A 5,023-nucleotide genomic window follows, 5' to 3' on the forward strand; every position below is an offset into this window, starting at 1 on the left:
TATATATTTATTTCATATAATTTAAAAAAAAAGTATAAAGAAAATTAATTTTTTAATTAGATTACATATTAATAAATAAAATGAAATAAAATAAACATATTATTTTTAAAAAATATAAAGAAAATGAATTGTTTTAGATTACGTACCAATAAATAAAATAAATATATGAATAAAAAAATATAAATATGATCAACATAATAAAAAAAAATGAAATGGAAAAAATAAATAATAAATACATAATAATTATAATAAATAATAACGATACTAATATTAATAGTATATTATTATTATTTGTAATAATAATTAGCACAAATGTTAAAATTAATTTATTAAATTCATTATAATCAAATGTGAAAATTAATTTATTTCGAAGACTTAATTTTTCTTATATTATATTTCAGACAAATTTAAAAAAAAAATAAAGGTACAATTATATATGAAAAATAAGGTTTCAATGAAATGTATTAATTTTCACATGTATTAGTTTAACATTTATGTACAATATATATGTAATTTATAATGTAAAAGATTTCATAGACATAAGATCTTAATAATTTTTGAAATATAATGTATCCGTAGTATAAATAGAGTAGAAATTTTATCTACATCTTTTCTAATTGCTCAATGATAATCTAAAAATGATATCCTAAGAATTATATGTAAAGTCATTCTAAGATCATCTGAGATAGAGATTTTTATCATGATCAAAAAATGACATAAATTCATCGATATGATGTCAAATTGATATTATTTTGATTTTCTTGTTCTCCATGGGTATGGAACGAAACAGTATCCACATTGGTATATAAATTAAATGTATTTAACATTAACCTCACTTCTGTCGGGAACTGCATTTATCACTTATTTCCCGTATGTGACTTGCATATCGCATGGGTTATCACTCGACATCAGTTGTTCGATATTTTCTCGCATGCAATACATCTCACATTCAAGAATATAATTTCTGTTATCGCATGCGATATCGTTTGATATAATATGCAACATCTAGGATCCTCCATTCAATAATAGACCCTCTCTCCCCCTATTACTAAATGACAACGCAAAATAAGCCTATACTTGCATAAACTCCATAACAACATAACAAACAAATAATAATAGCTATAATGATAATTACATAAGTGGACCTTATTTAATAAGTACTAATATTGTTTACAAAAAAGATTTATATTTATTTCAAATAGTTGACTTATTTGTTATTTTCCATAGTTAGAAAGTTAAATAATAAAGTATAATAAATTAAAACGTTGTATACTGGTAAATTTTGCAGTGGATCGTTATAAACATGGTTCATATATACTAGTTTTTGTTGTGTTAAACAAATGTATTGCTATCGATTCCAATTCTTTAATCCCTTTTTATGTACTTCCTATGACAAATCTTTTAAACATATCTATACTGCGAACGTAAAACAAATTTTCGAGTATTAAATTTAAAAGTGGGTCTTATTTAGCGATGGGCCTTATTCGGCTCAGGTCGTTCAATTCCATTTAAAAAAGACTATTATCATATCTTCTTGCGTCTCTGTTTAGAAAAAAATAACGTAACCAAAATGTCCCCTCGAATTGTTGCTCTAAAAAACTTTTTTTAAAATTTTTTGTACTTTTTGGGATATTACAATGTGAAAGTTAAAATGATGCACACTGTTCATCACATACGTGCGCGCGAACGTGTGTAATATGTTTTAAAAAATTACATTATAATCCATTGTATACTCGTACATTGCGATTCTCAGCTTCTGCTATTCGTTGACACACTAAATTGGATCTGTTTTGTCTTCCATAGTCTGTATTATTTTCGAAAAGTTCAGAATAGATTACATGTAAACGATCATTGGCTTGATGAAATCTAAAGCTTACGCATCTGAATTGAATGAAAGAGATTTAGTTAAGTTTTTCATTAAAATTGTGATATATATATATATCAAAATATACGTATATTATCATTATGTTAATAAATAATCAAAATCAGATTAGAATTTTGTTATTAATTTTTTATGTTTTATTATACATTTTATATTTACTATATATGTATATAATAAAATGAAATTTTATCATTTAACTTATTTTATATATATTCTTTATAATTTCAATACTGATACTAAAATCTTATATAAAATTAAAGTATTTAATAGTTTCAATAATCTTTAAACGTTTCACACAGACAACATTTTGACGTACGCTACCAATAAAAAATAGCTTACGAAATAAATGTTCACATATATACTAACCCAACGATGATTTCCCAAATTAGTGCACTTAAGATATATACAAATAACGGAAAACAAAATTTCAAAATACTAAAAACTAATAGTCTCATATTGCGAACATATATGAAAAAGTAAACAGGTCTTGCAAAGTAATAAAACATGTATAGAATACATCCGATTGTTATTCGAATTATCCACTTACGCAGATGTCGGTATTTCTTTGGCGAACCGATTGTTTCCATTGTGTCATCCACTAAGGAAAGTTCGTGCAAGCACATTTTTAATTCCTTTAAAAAATCATTGATTGATCATTCATCAAAAAAGGAAATTATATTTGAATAAAAATTGTTATTACAATGTGTATAGAAAATATGATGGTAGATAAAAAATTATAAGAAAAATTAGTATTTGAAATACAAAATTAAAAATATTACGATAAAAGCTTATTTGGAAGAGTAATATAAATACAAATATTAAGTTTACTAAACAGATTTTTATTACACTAAATAAGAATATAAATATAAAAATTAATTTATTCAAAAACTTTTTATGAAGAACTCTGCACAAATCTTACAAAAAATGTGTTTCAAACAAATTAAATACTTTTAAATTAATATTTAATTTATAGAGCTCACGTCAAGCTGATTAAAATTCTACACAAACTTTCAAATGCCTTACTTTTTGCTGTAGGACCTACAGAAAGTTTTTACATTTTATATGAATAAGTACACAATATCGAAATAAATTTTTCTTTTTATTATTTGTATATATATTATTATTTGTATATATCAATGGCAGGTTTGGATAAGTTAATGTTTTTTTTTTAACTAAATTAAGTTAAAGTTAATGGCTTATAAAATTAATAAAATTAAGTTAAAAATTGAAGAAATAAAAAATTACAATAACTTAATAAAAGTTAAGTCAAAATTGATTTAACTTAAGTTTAAAAACAGTTAAGGTTCATTTAGTATAGGAGACTATTCCCTAATTACCTTGGCCTTGACATATGTTGTCATGTCCCCGAGGGATCTTGAACAAATTTTAGCCGTCGCTTGTTGTTCGTTAAAAAGTTGTTACCCAAAATAATTCATCAAAAAAATGTGATTTTAAAGCAGAGAATTTGTTTGTAAAGCAGACATTCCTAGAAAAAGAATCCTAATATATCATCACATATCAGACTGGACTAACTTTTGCAGAGAGGCAATTCATGTAATTTAATAACTTATTAGGAAAGGGTGAATTATTTGTAAAGCAAGAAGGAACCCCGCACTTATGTAAAATGTATCTCAGTCGAATTGCCTCAAATTTTATTATAATGTAGATTATGTATTGTAGATTATGATGTCTTGATCAGAAGTCTTCATGACAGTTTTCGAGATATTGAATGACAAATATTGGAAATATAGCTAAATTCCAACATTTGATTTCTAAAATCTCAGAAAACTTTATTTTTGAACCTTCTGTTTATGACGACTTTTAATCAGAACATCAAGAACTACATTATAGTAAAATATCAGTCAATTCGGCTGGAATCCATTTTGCATAAAATTAGTGCCTTTGTATTTTTAAAGTAACATATTAGTATTTTTGAAAACTAGTATACTTATTTAAAAATTTTCTATTTTAATAAATATTCAATCTGGCTCCTCAGCTCATAAATCAATGGTTAACAAACAACTAAAATCAAATTGGCGGAAAAGAGGGGATTATTATCAAAATCGATGAGGCAAAATTTAGACATCGAGAAGATCATCGCGAACTACTCGTTAAAGAACAATGGCTTTCCGGCGGAATAACACGCAACACAAAGAAAATATTTATCGTATTAACTGAATCCCGTGACGCACAAATATAACTACCGCTCATCCGAAAATTATATCGCTCCTGGAACAATAATTCATAACGATTGTTAGAAAGCATACGGCCAAATCGACCCAATATATCGACATAAAACAGTGAATCATTCACAACATTTTGTTGATCAAGACATAGGCGTTATACTCAAAATATCGAACGTCTGTGGAGAAATATTCGCAGAATTATACCTCGATATGTTCGTAAACGCTCCCATTTTGTCCATTACCTTGCAGAATTCATATTTAAAAAAGCGTTTAATATACTCGTACATATAAACGATTAAATGTTTTTTTTAACGTAATTGCTAAAGATTCACATGTAAGCATAGAAATTCGGACAAATCCTCTGCTTTAAAAACACAAAAATTACAATATAAGAAAATATTTTGTGTTGTGAAAGCAGGGAATTTGTTTCATCGAAATGCAGTTGTATCCAAAAGTTAGTATGTTTTATTGATAAACTTTTTTTGTTAATAACTTTTTAAAGAACAACGAGCAACGACTAAAATTTACTTTTTTAAGGTCACATGGAGTCGTGACCTTGACAACATCTTGACAACATATGTCAAAATCAAGGTTATTGGAGGATAGTCCCTTCTAGTAAATAATTAATAAATTAATTTTGGGAAAAATTATTTTTGAGATCAGAATGTCTTAATTTTTTCCTTAAAATGAGATTACTTTAAATAAATAAAATAAATAAAATAAACTTACAAATATAGATTATTAATCTAAAAGATAAATTTAATTTTATATTTATATGTAAGTTACTTACGAGGGTCGTTCGAAAAGTCCGTGCAAAGTCACTGCTGATGGCACTACTGGCGCGTATCAAGGTTAGATTTAGTTAGTAGCATCTCTTGGAGGAACACACACCAAGTTACAGCCAGATCGGTCTATTTGTTTGTGTTTGGCATTCATTTGAATCGAGGAAGTCGAG

This window comes from Trachymyrmex septentrionalis, unplaced genomic scaffold (assembly GCF_001594115.1).
Source record: "Trachymyrmex septentrionalis isolate Tsep2-gDNA-1 unplaced genomic scaffold, Tsep1.0 scaffold277, whole genome shotgun sequence".
Taxonomy (NCBI): domain Eukaryota; kingdom Metazoa; phylum Arthropoda; class Insecta; order Hymenoptera; family Formicidae; genus Trachymyrmex; species Trachymyrmex septentrionalis.